Source organism: Microtus pennsylvanicus, chromosome 6, assembly GCF_037038515.1.
Source record: "Microtus pennsylvanicus isolate mMicPen1 chromosome 6, mMicPen1.hap1, whole genome shotgun sequence".
Classification (NCBI taxonomy): domain Eukaryota; kingdom Metazoa; phylum Chordata; class Mammalia; order Rodentia; family Cricetidae; genus Microtus; species Microtus pennsylvanicus.
The window spans coordinates 32,645,905-32,671,101 of NC_134584.1; the positions used below are offsets into that span (position 1 = coordinate 32,645,905).

General features: G+C 46.6%; 1 protein-coding gene across 7 annotated transcripts in view; it reads right to left on the reverse strand.

The window, feature by feature from the left end:
- Window positions 1-322: 322 nt before the first annotated feature.
- Window positions 323-25,197, reverse strand: part of LOC142851871 (uncharacterized) — a 70,436-nt gene continuing 45,561 nt past the window's right edge. For 3 of the 7 annotated variants that reach the window (XM_075975999.1, XM_075976003.1, XM_075975995.1), the window contains 2 exons: window positions 6,542-6,804; window positions 323-5,716 (listed from right to left, as the gene is read on the reverse strand). The gene's annotated coding sequence lies outside the window, so the exon portion shown is untranslated. The remainder of the gene's footprint in view (window positions 5,717-6,541; window positions 6,805-25,197) is intronic. The other 4 variants (XM_075975996.1, XM_075976000.1, XM_075976002.1 and 1 more) reach the window with 4 other exon arrangements.

A 25,197-nucleotide genomic window follows, 5' to 3' on the forward strand; every position in this document is an offset into this window, starting at 1 on the left:
CCGCTTTTAGAAGTTTCTAAAGTCTTAGACAACTTAGTGCCTTCAGTATGGGAAAATGAGAAGAGAGAATGTTCTACATGGTTTAGGACAAAACCAACAATGGCAATTTAAAAATTTTTTTAAAAGCATTAAAAAGGAGAAAATCTAGCATGTGAAAAACAAGGAGAGTTTATATGTAATTGAGTAGAGATGTCCCATAACCATCAGGAGACTTCCACAAAAGATGAGTTAATCTTCAAAGTTTTGCATTGGAATGACTATCTGTTTTTTCTCTTGTTTTTTGTTTTGTTGTTGTTGTTGTTGGTGGTGGTGGTGGTGGTGGTGGTGGTGGTGGTGGTGGTGGTGGTGGTGGTGGTTTGTTTGTTTGCTGTCTTTGGAGAATATGTTCACAATTGCTTCCTATGTGGGATGATCTTCCTACAATTCCTCCAGGATGAGTTATACCACAACATGAGCCCTTTCTGTTCATCTGTGTTACTTGGGGTACTTGGAAATTCCCTCTACACTTACTCACACACAAAGCACACCATACCAGTGCTCAGCCAACAAAACCGCATCTTACCAAGCTTCTTCTGCTGGAGCAATATTACCTTCTGTCCATCCATTACTATTGCCGGTTTCATGAAAAACAGGGTTTCAATTGAGACAACAACAACAAGTTAAAACCTTGGATTTTCATCACCTAGAAAAAAATGCCAAAGCAAGCAAGCAATGTTTTGAACTGTTTATTTTTTCATTCTTATATCAAGTAGCATATCTGAATTTTCCACATAAAATACATTAGGCTGAATGGGAAGAAAAAATCTTTTCTTGATGACTTTGTTTGTTTGTTTAATTGGTTTGGTTTTTCAAAACAGGGTTTCCCTGTGTAACCTTGGCTGTCCTGGAACTTGCTCTGTAGACCAGGCTGGCCTCAAACTCACAGAGATCCACCTGCCTCTGCCTCCCAAGTACTGGGATCAAAGGTGTGCACCACCACGCCCAATTTTCATAACGTCTTAAGACTCAAGTTTAGAAGCCTTGATTTCAGGCTGAGTAACTGGCTCAGTGAATGGATGATGCCGGAGATCTGTGTTTGTATCCTTGGAACCCAAATAATGGGGTGGGCTCACTGTAACTGCAGCCCTCTGGAAGAGGGGCTGAGAGACGTGGAGTCTAAGAACTCACAAGCAACCTTAGCCAAAAAGATAAGTTCCAGGTTAAGTTGAAGACCTTATCTCAAAAAAAAAAATTTAAAGGCAGGCAGATAGCAATAAAAGAAGATACCAGATGTCAGATGTCAGCATTTGGCCTTCATATATGAATGCATAGGTACATGTATACATACACAAATAGAGACTTTCATTAGACCTAATTTCAAATCTGTTTTATGGCTTGGGAATTCAGATAAAAATCCGTTCTTCTGGGGATTTGTTTTTCTGTTGGCTTGTTTGAGGCATCGTCTTTCTATGAAGCCCTGGTTGGCATGAAGACCAGGTTACAACTAAACTCAACAGAGATCCGCTGACCTCTACCCCCTGAGTGCAGAAGCAAGGCATCCATCACCACACCCAGCTTAAATCCATTTTCTCCTGTAAAGTCCCCCAACTTTTAAACAAGCATCTATGAAGCCAGACTGTGGGAGCCAGACATGGCACTTGGGAGGCAAAGGCAGGTCTACATAGCGAATTCAGAGACAGCCAGGGCCGCACAGTGAGATGCAGTATCAAAGAGTTAGATGTGGGGAGGTGACTCAGAAGTGAAGCTGGGGCTTAGTGTGCACAAGCCCTGAGATGCAACCCCAGCCACACACACAAGGCAGATGTACCCCAAAAGAGCTTTCCTCCCTCTGTACTAACAGGACTTCAGATTCTCCACCACAACTCCAGCCTATCCCAGAAGGCACTGAATTCCTTTACTTTCCTTCACATTGGACCAAAGTTTAGATTGACTTACCCGAGGAATTCTTCTCTTGAGGTAAGCAACAACTGGGCCTCCAGCATGACTCAGCCTGCTCCTGTAAGCCTAGGACTGCCAGGACCCAACGAAACTCCAATTCCCCAGACTCCAAAAGCAGTCCAAATACAAATACAAATACAAATACAAATACAAATACAAATACAAATACAAATACAAATGAGATCAACCTGGACTAGAGGAGGGTTTCTGGTGGTTGGATAAAAGCCGGCATTCCTCAGGAACATGTGAAGCCAGTTGCCCTCTGCCAAAAGGAGCCATTTATTTCCCTTACCTCCTGCAAAAGGGACATATGGCCCTCCGTTAGCATATACATGTGGAACCTATGGGCATAGCAAGGTCCATGCTCATGATCAGGCCCCTCCAGTCCCTACTCACAGATACTTGCTATATATTGTAAAGCCTCACACACCAGTCTCCCGGCACCTCCCTCCCCTTAGCTGCTCATCCTTCTCATAATCTGGCTATTCTCGTTCTTCTAGGCTCCTGTTCCACCTTCTGCTTTTCTCTATCTCTGTTCTCCCTTCTCTTGTAGATAGCCCTGACCATGTCCAGTCTGCCGGCCATGTTCAGTCTAGTTCTTTCTCTCTCTGCTCTGCGCTCCTCTACATTCCTCTGGCTGTTTTCGTTCTTTCAATGAAGCCTTCACCAAACCATGACAGTCATGGTTTCACTTTAAACAGGACAACTAAATTAACCAGAAGGGGGCTAGAGCCTCGGGGCAGAGGTTTCGGCATCCCAGTGGTTATACGGCACTTAGAGAAGCCTAGGTGCGTGCCCTTTCATGGCTTGGGGCTTGGGAGAAAAACAGTATCAGAAAGTCCAGAGAAGAGGTATCATTCTCAAGATATCACCACCCTGAATACAGAATACCGAACATTCAAACCTTCCCTTTCTACTCAGTGATGACCCATTTCTTTTGCCACGGCAGAAGCCTCTGGGAAACTGTTTAGTGGCCCCAGCAAGACGCTAAGATGAGTTGACAAGAAGAGGTAAAACACAGAGCATCCTGTGATAGGTCACAGAGTTATCCATGTGGGGATACAATGCTGGCGGCCCAGGCTGATTATTACCCCCAAGTCTCCCACAGGCTTAGCACCCACCTCTTCAGAAGCCTTCAGCTTACTCTTCACTGGCTTCAAACACTTCTGTCTCCCTCAGCTTCCAACCATTTAGTCTCCAGTTCAGCTGTGACGATTCCGTAGGGTTGAGACAGCAACCCTGTGTGTTGTTTGACAACACAACTCTATTCTGGGACAGGGGCTGGAGAGATGGCTCAGTGGTTAAGAGCATTGTCTGCTCTTCCAAAGGTCCTGAGTTCAATTCCGGGCAACCATATGGTGGCTCACAATCACACCTGTAATGAGGTCTGGTGCCCTCTTCTGGTCTGTAGACATACACACAGAATATTGTATACATAATAAATAAATATTATTATAAAAAACAACTCTATTCTGGGAATTATTTTATTAGATGGTTTTGTTCTTGCAGGAAATTACTCCTCTTCACCTCCTTTTTTACTTCACCTCTTTTCTTTCTTTATTTTTTTTTAAAAGACAGGATTTCTCTGTATAATAGCCCTAGCTGTCCTGGAACTCGCACTGTAGACCAGATGGGCCTTGAACTCACAGAGATCCCTCCTGCCTCTGCCTCCCGAGTGCTGGGATTAAAGGTGTGTGTCACCACTGCCTGGCTCCAATTTACCTCTTAATGCAATGAGAAGATGAGTTAAACATTGGCTGCTCCAGGCATATTGCAGTATTCTGTTCACAGAAAATATTTTTTATCAATATATAGTAAGTATATATTTTCATTAAAGGATAATTATATCATTTCTCCCCTTCCTTTTCTTCCCTCCCACCACTTCCACACACCCTTTTCTTTCATATTGTGGCCTGTTTTTTTCTTTAAAAGTCCATTATTTTACATTGTTGGAGTTTTTTGTTTTGTGTGTGTGTGTTTTCTTTCTTTCTTTTTTTTTTTTTTTTTTGGTTCCCAAGGAAGCCAAAAGAAGATTCTAGATCTCTTTGAACTGGAGAAAAGGGCAGTTTTAAGCTGCCATGTGAATTCTGGGAACAGAACCTGGGTCCTCTACAAAAGCTTTTAAGTACTGAGCCATCTCTTTGGACCCTCAGTCTTCCTTTTTCTTTTTTTCCTTTAGGTCATAAAAATTTTTCAAACATCTAGATGTTGCTTAAGTACCCCAGAAAGGATTAACAAAACTAAATGTTTCTAAATTCTCAATTTAGCTCTAGTAGAGTTTCAAAAAAGAAGAAAAAAACAATCACCTCCCAAAAGAAGTATGGATTCCTCAGAAGAAGCAGGATGTGACTGCCTTGCTGAAAAAGGGTACTGAGACATGTGGCTAACATAGACAGGAATAATGGGTTAATATAAGTTATAAGAGTTAATAAGAAGGCTGAGCTAGTGGGCCAAACAGTTTATAACTAATGTAGACCTCTGTGTGCTTTCTTTGAGACTTACTGACTGCGGGGACCAGGCAAGACAGAAACCTCAGACAACAAATGGTGCCCAGCGTGTGGACGTCTGCATCCACATAAAGCCTGAGAGAGCTTGGGAAGAAATTATAGCCAAAAAAGAATAGAGTTGAGCACAGCTTATTGATAACAGCATTTTCTCAGGTGGGCTCTGTTTGCTAGAGGTGAATGTGTCTTATTTAAGAGAGGCTTCCTGACTCAGCTTTAGCTATAAAACCTTGCAGCTCTTTTAAGAGGCTCTGCCACAAAACACTTAAATGGTGTTGATGAAAAGCTGACCACATGCTTTTTTCAGCCATAGTGGGAAAAAAGCCACACCATTTTAAAATGCTGGCTTTCCGGGCCATCCTGCCAGGGCAAACTCTGCCTCCAAAGTGTTGGGATTAAAGGTGTGTTCCACACACCCAACTACCCCCTATTTTTTTTTCTCTCAAGCCTACATATATTTTTAAACACACAGTAAACCATTTAGAGGTTTGAACTCTGCAAATTAAAGGCATGGTGGCACACGCCTTTAATCCCAGCACTTGGGAGGCAGAGGCAGGCGGATCTGGGTGAATTCAAGGACAACCTGGTCTACAGGGGGAGTTCCAGGACAACCAAAAAAACACAGAGAACCTGCCTCAAAAAGCCAAAAGTTAAAAGTAAAAATAAAAGAAATAAAGGTTAAAATAAAGCCACATAAAGATGAAAAATACACAGAGAGTCTGGATACTGTATGTTATTATGTTCTCTTTGAATTGTTTGAATGCTGAGGAAGGAGCAACAGCTGCTGAAATATATTTATTTATAAATGCTGCTGAATTAATCCAAGATAGGTATTTTGATCTTTTTCATCTTTAATGAGCTAGTCTGGGGACGATTAAAATCCAAGCATTTGCTGTGAACAGCTGAGCAAGCAGTCAGCAAGAAGCCAGGGTTAATAGTAACAGAGGTTACTTTAAGTCCTCTGTGAAAGAGCCCCAGAAAGCACTCCGTGCTGAGCCCAAGTCTCTTCTTCTGGCCATAAAGAGTCTCTCCTCCTGGGGATTTGCTCTGGAATGTTGTGGAACCTTTAGATGGTAGAACCTTGCTGGAGAAAGTAGAGGACTCGGAGGAAGGAGGAAAGGCATGCCTTAAGATTTCATAATTTCTTGTTCCATCTCTACTTCTTACCTTCTCACAAAATGTGACCAACTGGCTCCTTTTCCTGCTGCTCTGCCTACTCTGCTGTGATGGACTGGATTTCACTGCAACTCTTACCCAAAATAAGCCTTTCTTCCCTTTATAGAAAAAAATAAACAGCACACAGAAACCCATTTTTAAGAGCTTAAAAACACAATGACCATTGGTGTTTAACGTTGACTCTGCTTCTTCTAGACATGGAGCCAACGGCAGTGACAACCTGGAGCCTTGCTGGTGTTTCTGTCTTTGGAGAATAGCAGAAGATCCAGGTGCTCAGGTTTGGTGGTCTGCCCACTGCACCCACCAACCCATGCACCCCAATTTCAAATGTCATGTATTCATAAATGCATTGGTATAATCATTCATTTATTCACTCATTTAAAAATAATATTTATTTACTGGATGAGATTAGTCTGCATAATGTCAGTTATGCATACAGTTACATAATTGTCTTTGAGCCCATTCACAACCCAATATCCTTTCATTTCTTCAACCTCCCATCATTAGCCCACTTCTCCACAACGTTGGTCCAGCTGCCCTCATGTGTTCAGAACATATACTATTTCATGTGTCTCTCATGTGTAGAAGGAGCCACACCTAAGAGACATGTCATGCCTGTCACTCTAAGGCTGACTTCTTTTTTCACTCGGTGCGATTATCTTCAGTTGCACCCATTCCTGAGAACCATCTGTCTAAGCTACTATTCTATTGCTGTGAAGAGACACTATGACCAAGACAGCTTCACTGGGAACTTCTTACAGTTTCATGAGGGAGCCCATGATTATCAAGACAAAGAGAATGGGCAGGCATGGCTGCAAGAGCAGGCATAGAGCAGGTACAGAACCTAAGAGCGTGTATCTGACCCACAAGCAGGAAGGGGGGAGAGAGAGAATGAGACTGTGCCCAGTGTAGGCTTTTGATACCTCAAATCCCACCGCCGCGATGCATCTTCTCCAAATAGGACACAACTCTCAGTCCTTCCTAAAGAGTCCACCGACTGTGAACCAAACACTCTCATATATGAGCCTATGGAGACCACTCTCAGTAAAACCACCACACCACAGGACTCCATTCTTCTCTATGGGTGAAAGTAATTCCACTGGGCTTATAAAACGTTCCTTCTTTGTCCATTCCTCCATTATGTGATACCCAGGTTGGCTCCATCTCTCAGCTGTTGTGAACAGGGCTGCAAAACAACAACAACAAAAAAAAAGATGTGCAAGTTTCTCTAGGATATGTTGACTCAGAGCTTAGAGGCAAATACAAACAAGTGGTAAGGTAGAGACTGATGGAGCTCTCTCTAGTTCTTTTGAGACTCCTTCCCTTCGACCCACACTTACATCCTCACCAGCAATCTACAAGGGTCCCAGTTCTCCACACCCCCTTCTCCAATCCCCACCAGCGTTTGTTCTCCTTTGTTTTCTTGACAACCTCCACTGCCCTTCTGACTGGGATCTGATGGAATCTGAGCGTCAGTGCCTGCTCAGATAGCTAGCAAGGATGAACACTTTCCCCACGCCAAATGGCATTTGCACTTTAGACTCTGAGAACTGACTGTTCACTTTGTCAGGCCTTTGTTGGCTGGGAGATTTGGTGTTTTTCTTCTTTAAAATTCTGGGTTCTTAGTGTCTTCTAAACAGAAATCCTCTGCCAGATGAAGAGCTAGCAAAAAAACATTCTCTTCAGTTCTGTGGGTACTTGACAAACATATCACTCCCTTTGCTGGGAGAAAGATTTTCAGTTTAATGACATACATTTGCCAGATGGTGGCACCATTTCCTCAGTCCTATTCAGAAATGCTTGCCCAGGAGGATAGCCTGTCCTGTTTTGGCTGCTTCTTTTTCTTCAAGCTCTAGAGCTTTGGGTAGAATAGAACGGTCTTGGAACCATTTGAACTGGCATTGCTACAGGGTGAGAGAGAGAGACAGAGAGAGAGACAGAGAGAGACAGAGAGACAGAGAGAGAGAGGCAGAGAGAGAGAGAAGCAGAGACAGAGAGAGACAGAGAGAGAGAGAGAGAGAGAGAGAGAGAGAGAGAGAGAGAGAGAGAGAGAATAATTTAATTGCATTCTACTGGTGGCCATCAAATTTTCCAAGGAACCTTTGTTGAAAGTATGTCTGTCTTTTCTCAAGAATATATTTTCATCTGCATCTTGGTGAAAAATTAGGTGTGCCTGAATGCAGGCCATCACAATGTCATCAATCTATGCAAGTATCTGGATATCAGCAAACTGAATGCTATCTCTATGACTAAATATCACTATCACTGATAGTACCGGAAGTCTGGTATGGTGACACAGCCTTCATCGCGTTGACAAGAAAGGCACTGGCTATCATGACTGTTTGAGGTTCCCCGTGAACTGAGATTTTTAATAAAATTTCCAGAGAGTCTGGCTGGGTAGCTGTGTCTGGCCTGACAGTCACTGCTCTGAACTGGTGGATTGGCCTGGAATTTTCAGGCCCCACACCCTATCCATGCAGGTGGGGCGCTAGGATAGCAGTCTACAACATCACACACAAGAACACTATGTACCTAACATTCTTAAGCATACAATTAAACAAACATTGGCCAAAACACAAGAGGCACTTGCTGATTTCTGGGTGCTTCAAAGAACCGATGGAGCTGATTTCTCTCTGCAATGACCCCCCATGGCTCCTAGGCTGTGACTGGGAGTTTCTGGAGTTTTCTAAGCCTAGCCAATGCACTTCCCTTTGAAGGCGAGCGCTTTTTGTGGCTGGAAGGCATCTGGGCCCCAGCACAGCTTGGAGTTGGATGTCGGCAACTCGGCTGTTTCTGAATTTTGCTGTACGTTTTCAGCAGGGCCAACACAGGGCATACAAGTCTGTAAGAGGAGGCTTCTGCCGGGTCCCCCTCTCCCACCCGGACCCTCTGGTTTCTGTCTTCCCCCACAGAAAGCAGACCTGCTGGACTTGCTCTGCTCTCCGTGAGAATCCCTTACCCTCCACAGCCTTCCAAGCTCACCACCAGGCTGGGAAGCTGCTCTAAGCCTGTGAATGCTGTCCTCACTCGGTGAGAAGTCCCCTGACAAAGGTAGCAAGGCAGAGGCCAAGGGTCAGGACAAAACAAGGCTGGGGCTCTGAAGCTGTTCCTCCGGAGGCATCCCACGTGTCTTTCATTCACACACACACACACACACACACACACACACACACACAAGACATTTGGCTCTTTGCCACAAGCATCACGTCCAGGAGGAGACCTTATGGATTAATTACAGCGATTTATATCGGCATCTCACCCAGTTTCTCCGTGACAGTTTTTCAGCCTTAGAAACTTTGGGAAAACAGGGCTGACTTAGCAGCTTGGGTACAGTGAGGCAGAGCCGGCAGCAGTCAGCCTGCTCTGAAGCCTTATACCTTTCTGGTTAATCTCTGCTGCAAAATCTTGTACCGATTTGGTTTCTCAGAGACGGTTTTCCAGTCTTACACAGTTTAGAATGGCAGCATTTGCTTAATAACTTGAGTACAATGAGCAGAGCCTACCTCAGCCTGTGGGCTCTCTCTTTTTTTGCAGTCCCAGCTGGGGGTGGGGCTGCCACTGACTGCCCAAATATTGGCAGAGCCCAAAGGGGCGAATGTGAGGCAAATAGCAACTTTAACCATGGATATTTTTAATAGAGTATTATGTTTTAGGTTCTTTTTTACAAACCAATTTTAAAAGAAATAGGCTTCATTAAGCTTGTGTCTGTGTGTCTGTGTATGCATATAAACCCTTGCACGCACCATTACAGCTCCTATTTCTATCCTCTTCTGCCTCTTCTGTTCGCTGCTCCTAGCCCCTTTTGTGGGTTTCTGTCCATCCCTGAAGGCGAAGGCATAAGTCACAAACAATCCCACACCAGTTTGGAATTACGATTAATAGAATGGTTATTTATTTAAAGGGGAAAAAACTTACAGATCACCGTCTCAGACAACAGCCCTCTGTGCAGTCAGGAAGGGAGTCTAGTCACCAGAAGCGGAGCAGGAAGTAAGAGAGCGAGGAGAGGGAAGTGGCCGCTTTTTTAAAGGGAAAGAGACCACGCCCCAATGGGCTGGTATCTCAGCGGCTATTGGCTGGAGGAGCGGAAGGACCTCCCGCAACACATCCCCAAGTATTTCCTCACTCTGACCTGTTATCATATGTATTACATACTGTGCCCCCTGCTTCTTGTCCACAACATCTTCTCTCCCCTTCTCACACTGGCCCACTCTTGCTTTTATATCGTATCCATAGACACACACACAGTCGCACACATAGACACACACACAGGCGCACACATAGACACACACACAGTCGCACACATAGACACACACACAGTCGCACACATAGACACACACACAGGCGCACACATAGACACACACACAGGCGCACACATAGACACACACACAGGCGCACACATAGACACACACACAGGCGCACACATAGACACACACACAGGCGCACACATAGACACACACACACAGAGGCATGCAGAATACAGAAACACCTAGCTTCTGCTTACTACAGAAAACCTGACATTTGTCTCTCTGAGTCCGGCTTATTTATTTCACTCCCATAATGATCCCCAGGTCTGCACATTCCTGCTCATCTCATCCTCTACAACTACTCATGTGTTCACAGTCCTGATTTCTTGTCCCCATTCGTGTGTTGGTGGACATCCTGGCTGGTTCCCTTTCTGGGCTGTTGTGAGCAGCGCAACAACGAACTCGGATGTGTAGACATCCCTGCCGTACACTGATGGGTGAGACAGTTGTCCAGCTGTAGCTGTTGTGCTTCCTGCTGGCCGCCAGAGAGGCTGCCTTAGTTTCAGCTCCTGCTAGCGGTGTGTGTGTCACACCTTGATACTAGCCACTGTGACTGGAGTGAGTGGTTGCTTCCAAACACTCTTTATTCCACTTCCCGGGTGACGAGTATGGTGAACAATTGCTCAAGTTTGCGCTTCTTTTGAGGACCATCTCTTCCGTTCACTGTCCCATTTATGGATTAGATGACATGGTTTTTCTTGTGTCGTTGTACAGTTTTACATGTGTGTGAAGAATCACTCAGATCTAGAGCTGACAACTTTGATTTTGTTTTGTTTTTCACCTGTTCTGCAGGTGTCCCTTTACTTTGTTCATGTTTCCTTCATCGTACAGAAGCTTTTCAATTTCACATAAGCCCACTTGTCAATTCCTGAGGTTTTTTTCCTACCCTGCCCATATCTTTGTCAAAGTCCTAGGCTTACTTGACTGTGTGGTTAGGTTGTTCTGGTTTCCTGTAGCACTTCAGGTCTTGTCTATGAGACTTTGATTCATTTGGAATGATTCTAATGTGGTGAAAGACTTTGAGCCACCTTAGCATTACTGCACCCCCCTTCCTGGGAACCAGGACCCTGGTAACCAACCACGGGTGCACTGGAGCTTTGAGTACTTTCCATCCCCATAATAAAGAGTGTTTGGAAGCAACCACTCACTCCAGTCACAGTGGCTAGTATCAAGGTGTGACACACACACCGCTAGCAGGAGCTGAAACTAAGGCAGCCTCTCTGGCGGCCAGCAGGAAGCACAACAGCTACAGCTGGACAGCTGTCTCACCCATCAGTGTACGGCAGGGATGTCTACACATCCGAGTTCGTTGTTGCGCTGCTCACAACAGCCCAGAAAGGGAACCAGCCAGGATGTCCACCAACACACGAATGGGGACAAGAAATCAGGACTGTGAACACATGAGTAGTTGTAGAGGATGAGATGAGCAGGAATGTGCAGACCTGGGGATCATTATGGGAGTGAAATAAATAAGCCGGACTCAGAGAGACAAATGCTAGGTTTTCTGTAGTAAGCAGAAGCTAGGTGTTTCTGTATTCTGTATGCCTCTCTGCCTGTGTGAGTGTGTGTGTGCATGCCTCAGTGAGCCTGTGTGTTTGAGTGTGTGCATGTGTATCTGTGTATGTGTGTCTATACTTAGGACATGAAAACAAGAGTGGACCAGTGTGAAAGGGAAGAGAAGATGTTGTGGGCAAGAATCAGGAGACATAGACATATGATACAAAATCAGAATGAGGAAATACTTGGATATGGAAGGAACCCCAGAAAAAGGGCCAGGAACAGTGAACAGAACAGGCAGAAGGGAACAGAAGTAGGAACTGCAATGGTGTATGCAAAGGTATATGCGCATGCACAGACACACAGACGCAACCTTAATGAAGCCCATTTCTTTTTAAATTGGTTTGAAAGAAGAACATAAAATAGAATACTCTATTTTAAAAAGAGAGCAAGGACATAAACAAGATGGTTGTTCAAACCCAAGGACACCTTTTGCATCTCCAGACGCCAAGTAAAAAGCATTATTGGATGTCCCACGTGTAATCCCTACAGCAAAGTGGGAGGGGGAGACAGAATGGCCTGGAAACTTGTAGGCCAGCTAGACAGAGATATGCAGCCCACAAAGAAACAACAGACTCTGACTCAACAAGGTAGAAGAAAAGAACGTACCTCCAAACGTTTTCCTCTGACCAACACGTGTGTGCCCGTGCCTGGCCTATGAGTGCCCAGCACACAAAGGGAGAAGGGGACTTGTGTTAGAGTTTCTTCAAGCACACTTAAAGGTTTTGTAAATGATTCTGAAATAATTCCAATGGATGAAATAATGGTCCTAATGGATGTTTGACTCCAGGCACAGACTTAAAAAGTCCCCAAACCGTACTCTACAAACTCATGAGTTGTGTGTGATGAAAAGCTTCATAAATTTGTAAATTCCCAAAATAACAAAGCAGAGCATTTAATTAAACAGGAAAAAAACAACAACAAACCAAAAACAAAGATCTAGGCCTGTTGGTACCATTGAGGGCTTCGGCTCTGAAGCCTGCTCATGAATTGGATCTGGTCTGCTAAATGTGGTTTGGGGAGCTCTGACTGACAGCCTGGCTGGCAGTTCATCTGCTTCTCTTCTCTAAATTCCTGGAAGCCTACACAGTTCCTGCCAAGCCCTTAAGAACCAACTGGCCCTTGGCCTGGAGAGATGACTCAGTGGTTAAGAGCACTGGCTGCTCTTCCAGAGACCCTGAGAGTTCCTGAGAGTTCAATTCCTGACTCACAACCATCTATACTGGGATCTGATGCCCTCTTCTGTCTGATGCCCCCTTCTGGCATAAAGTTGTACATGCAACTAGAGCACTCATACATAAAATAAATAATCTTTAAAAGAAATAGAATCAACCCCCATTGAGGGGTTAGGGACAGGGTGTAGCTCACTGCTCTTTTATCTTCCTCCTAGTTAGTAGCGCTAACTAAATCTCACTGTTCTAACCAAACCAGAGATTAGGCTACGTTGGAAATCTGCAAGCTCAGAGAGAATAACCACTGGCTAACTTTTTCTCTTCGCTGGCTTCAGGGAAGCCATTTCCTTCCCCACTACCCCAACAAAAACCAAAGAAACAGAAAACCACTATGCTCTTCCCTGCTACTTCCCGTCAACCAGTCGCTAACCCTGCCTCTCTGAGTCCAGGTTAATTTTATGTAATTGATGCAAATGCAAACACATCTTTATATCATTAACAAAGGCAGCAGAAACAAACTTAACACACCTTCACTTAATATTCCACGGCAAAAACGAATGTAATACATTTTGGCTACATTTATATAATATTCCGCAGCAGGTCACCAAGGTTCTGTCCAGAGTGTCATGTCTCCCACAGCTTGGATCCCATGCCGGGGAGGGAATGGGACGTGGACAGTGAAACTGGAATCAGCGGGGTTCTCTAATGAGGCCTATAGCTACCAGGACCATCAGCCTGTTCACTGGGTACACCACCAGCGAAGATCAGCTAGACTCGGAGGGAGGTCTCTGCTCATGAGCAAACTCAGGCTGTAGACGACATCCCAGAGGAGGAAACTACAGTTGCTAGTCTGGACATACTGATCCATCATTCATAAACAATCACGTTCCTCTTGAACCTGGCTCATATGGGTAATGGCTCTGCCTAGTTACGGTGGGACAGTTGGTCTCTGAGTCTCTCGATGACCCTGTCCATGTCAAAATACACATATCCTCTGGACTTCACTCATCCAAGGCTTCCTTGCTCCCTAAACAAAAGCAGGATGGAGACCACCTCCCTAACAGGAGGAGGACCAGTCAGGGTCTCACTGTGCCTTCAACCTTCTCTAGCAGGCAGGTTAGAGCCATGGGTTTCTCTCAGACCTGTGCCAAACAGGGCACAGTCTCCACACGGTCCACTGATGAGCTCTTTCAGGCAATCCTCCAGGTCCTCGATTCTGCTACAAATGGGTCCTGGCCAGCTACGCAGCAAGCGCCAGCTGCTTCCTGACACTTAGGTATTCTACCTGAGGATCCTGCCTCTGGTGTCATGTCACCTAGATCTAACATTGGTCAGCCAATCTGAGGGGTGCCCATGGGTGACAGTCAGCTTGCCAGCTGAAAAGAGAGGGCCTCAACTGAAAGGATGCCTCCATCAGATTGCCTGTAGGGAGGTGTGGGGGGGGAGTATTTTCTTCATTAACAGATGGTACAGGAGGGTGGTAGTGTAATGTAAAAGGGCCAAGGAAAGACCCTGACCTTGACTTGACCCCCAGACCAAGGCCAAGGGAAAGAATGCCCTGGACCTGACTTGACCCCCAAGCCCAGACCTGGACCAAGAATAAAACAAAACAAAAACAAAAAACAAACAAACAAAATAACCCTACTGGGCTGGAGAGATGGCTCAGGGGTTAAGAGTGCTGCCTGCTCTTCCCAAGGTCCTGAGTCCAACTACCAGCAACCACATGGTGGCTCACAGCCATCTGTAATGGAGTCTGGCGCCCTCTTCTGGCCTGCAGGCATACATACAGACAGAATATTGTATACATAATAAATAAATAAATAAATAAATAAATAAATAAATAAATAAATAAATATTTTAAAAAAATAACCCTACTAACCCTGAACATAAAATCCCTGAGCTTCAAGATCAGGCCACAGAATTTCACCACCCTCTGAGTTTACCCCCAAGATCAGACCACATAAACTCTCCAATCCCAGGCCACGCTGGAAAGCTCTGCTCCCCTCCCCCGCCACCAAGAAACCTTATATAAAACCTGCTTTCTGTTTTCTCTGCTTCTTCTCACCCCAGTAGAGGTTGCCTCCCTCCTGGCCTTTCCCCTCTCAATAAATCTCTAATTGTGAGGGTTTTTTGTACCCAGTGATACTGGCTCCTGACTGCCAGGATGCCTTTCCATTTGATGTGTAAATGTTATACTTTTTTCCCACTGGGGGTTGCGGCAACACCAGGCAGGATGCTCTAGGAGGTATAGAAGAGCTGGCTCAGCAAGCCAGTGAAAAAGCAAGACTGTGAGCAGCCCTCCTCTGTGGTTTCCATTTCACTTCCTGCCTTGACATCCCTCCTATGATGGTCAACAATCAGGACGTTTGAGCCAAATAAACCTCCTCCATCCCAGGTTGCTTTTGGTCATGATATTTGCCACATCAATACAAAGTAACCTAGGATAGATATGTACTTGGTCCATTGGTCCTCATCAGGGCCAGTGGATGCTTTTGGTGGCAGAGAATGAAGATGAAAGGGAGGCTGAGAGACACGCCCCTTTTGAGAAAGGGGGTTGGTGGACAGAACTTTGGGGGATGGGCAAGTCCTAACTGCCACAGGCTGGACGTTATATAGCCCACTGCTGGAGCTGTGGTCCTCAGACAGGCAGTCTTTATCTCCTTGTGGCGTTTCTAACAGCTCAGCTACCAAAGGTGGCGAGCCAAATGGCCATCGCCAGCCACCCGGGCACAGGAGGGGCAGCAGAAGGGAAGCAGACCCTGTGCTCAAAGGGAACACTGTGTCACATGGACAGGAGAAATACATTCAGACATTCTGCACACCAGGGCAGTGATCCTCAAGTAAACTCTCCAAGGATGTTCAGAGCAGCCGCCTATGGGCATCCCATGCCCCTGGCCATCTTAAGTAGACAGCGTGGAGACCCAGAGCCCTGTGGTTTAGAGGAGTTGGGTAGGGACCCAAGAAAGTTTGGGCTCTTCCAGTGACAGTGGAGTCAAGGTATAAAGCCAGTGTAGTTGATGCCCCAGGCCTCAGCCTATTGGCCCTCCCAAGCTAGACAGTCAAGAGGTGGGGAGTATGAAGCTGCAGTTGACCGGGACCATGGCACAGGTCCTGTATTGAATGAAAGTCACCGATGAGACCCTTGGAAAGGAATACAAAGGTGACTGCAGAAGCAGATCTGGAAGTCATCTGTCCCATTATTTCATAAGGCTGTCTGCAAAGCTGAAAGAGGAGGCTGGAGACATGCCTGTCTCCTATAATCCACAACTGCTCTTCTCCCCACCCCAAATGGATCCTCAAAGCCAAGCCTTTCTTAGAGACTAACATCCAGGCACGGAAGATACCTGGGTTGTATTCAGCCTTGCTGTGTGGGTTGAATGAAGGTCTGGGTGGGCACCACACCTGCATTAGTCTCAGCCTGAGCTAAATGCCTTGCTCTTCCATCTGCTATTATCACTTCCCACAATGTCCTCAAGAAGGAAGCACACAGATATCGAGACATAAACACCCCTGTGGGCCTTCTCCATGTCCCTCTACACTATTCTTAATTGCAAGGCTCTGCTCACTGAGGGTGGGAGAAGCTCAACTACTCTTTGCCAGCTCCAGTACCACCTACAAACAACCGAGTATTGTAGACTTAATGTTGAGCCCTTTGTAAACATTTGTAGCCTGACCAGGTTCTGGAAGCCCATGTGCTATATGTGGAAGCACAGCCTCCAGAAAAGCGGGACGGATGCAGCCTGATCCCAAACAGCTGCCATGACTGAGTGAGAAACAGATCGATCCTGCTGCTGTTCATTGCCCAGGCTGAGAACACAAAGGGCCATGCCCGGCCAGCTCTCAACTACATAAGCTACTGATGTTGCCATTCCCTCATTTCGGGGGTGAATTTTATGCAGTACACACTGAAGGGCACAAGTCCCTGGGTATTGTGAGCATACAGGACTCAGACTGAACAGGCTGAGGAACAATAGCACACAATTTCTCTGCTGACACAGTTGGGTGAGAGTTGGCTCTTCTGTCGGCCACCAACAAGAATCTCCTGTATAGGCTGGATCCTATAAGTTGCTACTCTGATTTGACCTTCTGATAGCTCTTGGTTTCCCCAGATCATACCACCCTCCAGCTTGGCTGAAAATGGATTCACCGTCTCACTCCATCCTCTCTAGGAGTGCCCTGGTAGCTTCCAGTCATGGAGTGTGTCTCTAGGGTACAGCTCCCTCCATCACTTCTGCCTGGTGTGTGCTCCAATGGTGATTACTTACAAGGAGGTCCCTGTCACACACTGCATGCTTGTTCCTCTTTTGTCTCTTTCCAGAAGGCCATACTTTGCAAACACCTGAGAACAAGATCCCACCATGATGTTTGTGGGAACTCAGAGAATCTTAACATGCATAGTGCAGCTAACTGCAGAAGGAGCTGCAAAAAAAAAAAAAAAAAAAAAAAAATTGTCCTGGGTGAATGATCCCGGCTCTCCAAATCATGAGCTCTTGTACCGTCAGTCTTTCTAGGAGTCAGCCTTTCCTACAAGCTCTAGCAAGGGTCTTTGCAGTTAACTGGCAGGGTTTTGACTTAGGATCCTATGTAAGCAGAAAAACAAAGTGCAAGGAGCCATGACACCTCTACTGGAAGGGGAGTTCGTTTCTCTCCTGGACTCTAGCTGGCATACCCAGAGATAGCAGGGTGTTGAACAAGAAAGTAAGCCTGGGGTTTTCCATGACTCCTGTAGTCCAGCAGGTCTCTGGGCTTTCTGGAGCAGTCCACCACCAAATCTACACATCACCTGATAGCAATACATTGATAATGTTTCCCCCGCTTCTACCAGCTAGCCGCTCTCTGAAATCAGACCTCATTTAGTGTGTGTGGTGGAGCAGCAAAATACACAGCTATGGCTCTATGCAACTCTTCCGTTTTCGTCAAGATGCTTAGGTCCCATGACAATTTTATCATGTCAATCAAGATGACTGGGAGGTGGGGCTTGCCTAGTTGGCCCTTTCCTCAAGAGAAAAACCTGGTGAGCATTTGTCACCCCAGATCAGATGTTGGTGACATCATCCTAAGTTCCACTGTAGGGTTCTATCTCAGGAGGACAGCTAACTGTTAACAGTCAGTGAAAGAGGAGATGGAAAAGAGTCTGAACATCCTTTGAGGCCTCTGCTGCTTTTGAAAAGTGGTAGGGACCACTTTTCCTACTATGAGAACAATAGCAGTAAAATAAGTTCCTGAAAACTCTTTAAGCCTGAGTTCAGGCGGAGCCCCCAGTAGTTCAAGGCAGAGAAATTTCAGGAAGCTGGAGTCACAGCTTGAAGATAAGGGCCTAGGGCCCTGCACTGAAATGCTATCAGGACTGAGGGTGAGGGACAAGTGGGAGGGACCAAAGAGGTCAGTGCCCCTGAAGCAAGAAGAAAGCACTGGCCCGGGAAGCTCAACCTTGGGCTCATATGTTCAAAACCACAAATTCTCTCTCTCTCTCTCTCGATAATGTGCCTAAAATGACCCCAGTTTTCTTTTGGCCATGAGCCTTGTCTCCAAAGTCACGCATTTTGTTGTTCCTGCATCCTATAGCAGGATGTTTTCGACTTTACATCTCTAAACTCAGTGCCCTCAATGTTTCATGGCTATGGCACTTACTTTGCCAGACTGATGCCTCCACAGTACCCAGCACTTTGTGGGTTATTTCTACTTTTTCTGGGACCTCCCTCCCATTCTTCTGCTAAGTACTGTTTCTCTTTATCAACTGGAAAATCCCAATGTGATGCGGCATAATAACCAGGCTAGCTTAATATGAAATAGTAAACTTTAATGAGGAAATAGCTCAACACCAGGGATCCAGGGATGAACCAGAAATACAAAAGAGACCGGCGGGGCTCATGCCTGCCAGATTTATACGTAAACATTAGCCCGAGGCAAACATGCCCCCTTGGGCTGGGCTTTTCCTACACCAATGATGATGTTTGGGTGATCTAGTGCCCTCCTTAAATCCCCGGTGGGGGTTCTACTGCTCTAGAAACACCCTTGAGGAATTCTGAAGTCCATCTTCATACATCAGAGGGAACAAAGGCTGGCCTCTCTAGACATATGGAGTCTCCAACTGTCCAGCATGGGCAAGCTGGTAGGGTCTCTATTTGCACATACAGGGATGATATCCACATCCTCCACATCCAGGTCAAGGATTGCACTGTAGTGTGGAGGGCTTGAGCACAATAGTAGGGAAATGAGTTACTGGGGACTCTTTAAGCCTGGGTCCAGGCAGAGCCCCCAGTAGTGCAAGGTAAAGAAATTTCAGAAAGTTGGGGTCACAGTGGTCTGGAAATAAGGCCCAGGATTCCTGCAGTGAAATGTTGTCCACCAGCACTGGTGCGACAAGTGGGAGGGCTGGATGACATGGCATCAATGTGACTTTAAAGCTCGGCTGAGCTCTTAGGACCTCTGTGTTGTAGTATGAATGCAGGTACTTGGACACATATATACTGGTTTGTGTAGTAAACAAAGAGCTAGACAAAAGAAGTTCTTTGACATTCTCTACCTCAAGAGGAGGAAGAGCAAGCAACCTGAGCAAGAATTTACATATTAAGGAGTTGAGTCCCCATGAAGTGGCTTGATGGAAGTCACACAACAAATGAGGTTTCTGGGTCTCTTCATTCTGCAGCCTGTAGGCCCTTTTGATCAGCTGCATCAATGATTGTCTGTTTGCATTTCCCCTGGCGCCTTTGTATAGTAGATAGGTTCTACTGCCAAGTAGATAGGCTCTACACTTTGCTCTCAGACAAATATCTATGACCTTTATATTGTGGGGTGCATCTAACAGGATGCTCCTATTTCGTAATGAAGTGAGTGCTTGGCCATTCTTTCCATCAGTTGTGACAAGTGGCTGATAATCAGACATGACCGGCTCGCCTTGGGAGAAGGTGGGTAATAGAGTACCCCTCCGGTGGGCATTGTGCCGGGTGACCTCCTTCCCTTGGACGGACTTTTTCGCTCTCTAGAGGCACTGTGCCGGGTGATCGGCTCGCCTTGGACAGACTTCAGCTGATTCTCCTGGGCATTGTGCCGGGTGACCTGCTCGCCTTGGAGGGACTTTTTCTGAATCTCTGTGGGCACTGTGCCGGGTGATCGGCTCTCCTCGGAGGGACTTTTTCTGAATCTCTGTGGGAATTTCGCCAGGTGACCGGCTTGCCTTGGGTGGAACCCATCGGATTCTCAGTGGGCGTTGTGCAGGGCCGGTTCGCCTTGGACTGAGTTTGGCTGATTCTCCTGGGCATTGTGCCGGGTGACCTCCTCTTCTTGGCTGACTTTACTGTTGATTCTATAGAGTCATTCTGCTGGGTGACCGGCTCGCCTTGGTTGGAGCCCATCGGATTCTCAGTGGGCGTTGTGCAGGGCCGGTTCGCCTTGGACCCTTTCGGCTGATTCTCCTCCAGGGCATTGTGCCCAGTGACCTGCTCGCCTTGGAGGGACTTTTTCTGAATCTCTGTGGGCATTGTGCCGGGTGACCTCCTCTTCTTGGCTGACTTTAACTGTTGATTCTATAGAGTCATTCTGCTGGGTGACCGGCTCGCCTTGGGTGGGATCCATTGGATTTTCAATGGGCGTTGTGTAGGGCCGGTTCGCCTTGGACCCTTTCGGCTGATTCTCCTCCGGGGCATTGGGCCGGGTGACCTCCTCTTCTTGGCTGACTTTACTGTTGATTCTATAGAGTCATTCTGCTGGGTGACCAGCTCGCCTTGGTCAGAGTCCATTGGATTCTCGGTGGACATTGTGCTGGGTGACCTGCTTGCCTTGGTTGGAGCCCATCGGATTCTCAGTGGGCGTTGTGCAGGGCCGGTTCGCCTTGGACCCTTTCGGCTGATTCTCCTCCGGGGCACTGTGCCCAGTGACCTGCTAGCCTTGGAGGGACTTTTTCTGATTCTCTGTGGGCATTGTGCCGGGTGACCTGCTCACCTTGGACGGACCTTTTTTGATACTCTGTGGGCATTGTGCCAGGCCCGTTTCCCTTCCTTGATGTGTCCTGGGCTTCATCCCCCTCAGCTATTGCTCAGGGACTAGAGGAAAAGGCATTTGCAGTTAGTACTCATCAGGTAACAGAGAGTGGACTCCAGGTGAGGCCCCTTCCTGCTCTGCAGAGGCTGCTGCTCTCTGGGTCCTCACATGATGGGGACTTTTTCCTAGCTGCACTTAAGTACATGCTGAAAGCCCTGCCCATGACCAAATCTGTCTGCCTCCCTACAGAAGGCCTGTCTCTAAACACTATCACACAGGTGTGAGGGTCTTGCCATTCAGTCTGGGGAAGACTCCAGCATGCCTCTCTTTTGAGCTGCAGGCGGCCAAAGAACCGTGAAAGGCATGCTTTCATTCTTCCTCTCTGCCTCTTCTGGGGTTCCTTTCAGTGTGGAAGCAGTCTGAAAATCAGGATGTTGCCCAGGTGTCAAGGGCATTGCTCCTGAGGAGTTTGCTGAATCTCAGGCAAAGGCGAGCCACAGCTGAGTATGGGGGAGCTGGATTCTACTGGAGGCTCTCCTACTTGGGACAATAGGAGAAAATCAAAAGCATGAAGACAATTTAACCCTTATGACCTGTCCTCCAGCAGGTGCTGGTCTGGGAGGAGATGCCTGAAAGGCCAAGGGCAGGATACTGGCTCTTGGTTTCTGGGGGAAAGCAGAAGGGGAGGGATTTTTGTGTCATGGGAAGGTGTATGGCTGGGGTCCCAATCTTTGCTGAGGTGCTTCAGACAAGCCCAAAGTTGTAGAGAGTCTTTCAGGGTGAGAAACATCCCTGTGTTTTTCTCATAATCTCTCTTCTGCACTGATGTACAGATGAATTTATGTCATGCCCAAGGGCGGAAAGCGCTGTTAAATGGTGTGGCTTGCGTACTGGCTTTGTGGGAGCCTAGGCAGTTTGGATGCTCACCTTACTAGACCTGGATGGAGGTGGGTGGTCCTTGGACTTCCCACAGGGCAGGGAACCCTGATAGCTCTTTGGGCTGACGAGGGAGGAGGACTTGATTGGGGGAGGGGGAGGGAAATGGGAGGCGGTGGCGGGGAAGAGACAGAAATATTTAATAAATAAATAAACGGAAAAAAATGGTGTGGCTTGGGCAGGTCTCACTTGGAATAATCTGTGGACTTTGCTCATATTCGGTGGACTATGGATTTTGCTGAATGTCTTTAATGGAATGGGTGCAACTGCCAAAAGTTGGTGTACAAAGGTTTATAGCTGCCCAGAGACATGAGCTGGAATATCATACGTCCTTATTAGGATGTATTCCTGCAGTCTATAAATAGTGTTCCCTGAGCAGGGGAGGCGCCCAGTGCTCATAACTCAGAGAGCATCCTGCCCAGCCTCCACCCATTATTCTCTTCACATCCTCTTCTGAGAAGGAGTTGAGGAGCATTAAAGTGCTCAGCTCCAGTGTCCAACTCCAGTCTTGGTCTGGAGAGCAAAGTCAATGACCTTGACATTGCTGTCTGCATCCATGTGTGTAATTTAGGCTTTGCTCTGTGGCAGTATTCGATTGCTGTTGTGGTCTGTTCAGAAGGTTTCTGGGCTTCTTCCTGCAGCCATCAAGAATCCTCCACAGCACATTCAGTTAAGCAAAACTAGTTGCTATCACCATGTGGTGTTAGCAGATTGCGTTCAGACGCTGGGACCTTGGAGAAAGGGTATTTCTAACAAAAGCATAGCACAGATGCTTCTCTGTGCTTTCCAGGGTAGGGTTTGTGTGTCCACTGGGTCCCTGGGAGGCCAGAGTAGTCTCTTTTTACAGAGTAAAGTCCACACAATTATAGTAAAAATGCACCACATACTTAGTCCTGAGGTTCTTTCTAAAAAGGTTGATCTAGAAGCAAGCTCCTGCTTGCTCCTCCCCTGACAGATCCTGGAAAAATCTCAACCCAAGACTTGGAAACCAAACCAACACAGGTACATATGAGTCCCTTAAGTTACAAAACCCATCTCCCTGGAGTATAGGGACAAAACCCAGAGCACAGACTTAAATACCTGTCATCTCTTCTTTACTCTCGGCTGCCCCATGTGAACAAGTAATGGACCCCCAAACTGCTAATGTTAACCCATAATGGCTGTCACACCTTTCGCCCTCAGGGACCTCTACTCTTCTTGTGATAATGCTAAGGATCTCTGGAGTGTTTGAATGGTCCCCATAGGTACATGTGTTCAACGCTTGCTCACCAGTTTGTGTAACTGCTTGGGAAGGATTAGGAGGTGTGGCCTTGTTGGAGCAGGTGTGTCACTAGGGCTGGGCTTAGAGGTTTCAAAAGTCTATGCCTTCCCCAGAGATTCCCTCTCTGCCTCCTACTTGTGGATCAAAGTGTGCCCTTAGCTGTTCCCTCCCACCATGGCTTTGCTCTTCCCTTATGGACTATTTCTGTAATTGGCATGGCTGAATTAACACTCTTCTTTTACAAGTTTCTTGCATTGGTCATGGTATCTTATTACAGCAGAAGTAACTAAGACACCTTAGTAGCTTTTGCCTCAATGGATCAAAGAGGCTGATATTTGCTTATTCAGAAGTCTAAATTTGTGTGATGCTTCAGCGGCCTTTGTGCTTGAGTATCTCAGATCATGTCATGCGTTTAAGGACATTTTTGAGGGGAGGAGCAATAAATAGTCCTACCCAAATGAGATGTCTATGAACCATAGCAATGACCAGCGTGGCAAGATATCCAGTTTGTCAGAGAGTTCCTGAGCACAGTTTTTCTAAGCTGAAGCCAATGCTGGGATTGGCATTGAGAGATGCCGCTGCTCTTTAATCACCCCTTCTGTGTCTCTGCATCCATGCTTCTGCAAGGAGCTCCAATAAACCCACTGCTTGAATAAGGACTGAGGTAGAATAATTTCTTCAGTCTGCTGTTAGTACCGGATCTGGGGTGCACTGTTGGGTTTCATGCCTATCCAAGGAACGCCTCTGACCACACATTTAAGGAAGGCAGGGTGGGGGCAGAGTCTTGCTCCATAGTCGATGGTCCATGGTTTCTGCCAGTGTGCAGTGCCTGGCTGTGCCGGTGCTGGGTGACTATACTTCATAAGTACTCAATTTTTCACTCTAGCTTAAAATGACCCATGAGGAAGCCCGGGGTTTGGTGGCTTAGCCCATGGCAAAAGAACTTTTGGTGAACTATGTCCAGTACCCTATGGAACAAGCCTGGACAACTCTGTTTAAGAGAAAGACTGTACCCTCAGATTCGCCATCCTGAGGCACCTCCTACTCTTTCACGTATGTCATTCTGACAGAGTTTTACATCCACGGTCTAGTCAACCTTGATCAGAAAGCTAGGTAAGGGGAAGTTACCATCCCACCATCCTCTTCAGAGATGGCAGCCGGGCTGCCGCTAGTGCGGTTGAACTCAGTGGCCAGCCTCCTCCTGTGTGTCACGTGTCACTTTGGGTTTTTACAAGTGGACTGCCCTTGGGCAGACTCTCAGGACACAGCTACTAGTCAACATTGGCTCAGTAGGAGTTGAGCGCAGCCTGAGGGGCAGCCCCAGGTCTCACTGCTACAGCAACCAACATAGCCCCATGCCTTTGCCTACCCATGGCACTCTCGCTCCGCCCCACCCCACTCAATGGCAGGTAGGGTCTTGTCCAGGAAAGCATTTTAGAGGCTCCTGCTCCTGCACCCTGCTCCTGTTTCTCTTAATAAGTATGGAGAAGAAAACTAAAACCTAATACCCAATAAATGGAGGTATCCTCTTAGTCATATAAGCCTCGCATAATACAATCCATAGTATTAGCAAAAAGTTACTAAAAGTTGCATTGGTAACAGAATCTGCCATAATGATTTACTTATTCCTGTTATGCGGTCCGGTACACAGCAAATTTTATTGTCCAGCAGATGGAGTGGTTGCAGGGTTGCAACTAGAAGCAATGCAACCCGTGACAGGAACGGTCCTGGGCTGCTTTAGTTTCTGCCTTGGTACTGTTTTTTGGTTTTTGGTTTTTGGGGGTTTTTTTTTTTGGTTTTTAGAGACAGGGTTTCTCTGTAGCTTTGGAGCCTGTCCTGGAACTCCCTTTGTAGACCAGGCTGGCCTCGAACTCACAGAGATCCGCCTGCCTCTGCCTCCAGAGTGCTGGGATTACAGGCGTGCGCCACCACTGCCCGGCCTTGGTACTGTTTAAATACTGAGAAATATGCGCTGTTTGACAAAATAAAGGCAATTAAGTCAATTCTACACACGGAGCAAGAAACCCAGAATCCAAGGGCAGGGAGCAGAAACCTGAAGCTGCACGAGTCACCATGCAGCAAGGAATTGCCTTTGGGAATGCAGCGGTCATGCATGGATGCACTTGGGAAATTTCCAAGTTGCCACACGCAGCAAACTCCACTGTGATGTCGATTCTACAAAAACGAAAGCAAAAACAAAACAAAACAAAAATGCTTAGGCAAAAGCAAGCCTATCTGGGCCGTAGAATGGCCAGGCCGTCCACCTGGTAGTCGTGGAGTTTAAATTCAAGTGGGCGAACGCTGGAAAAAAAAATTCCACACTAACTCAAAAATAAAAAATAGATATTTATTTAGGGGTAAACTCCCAA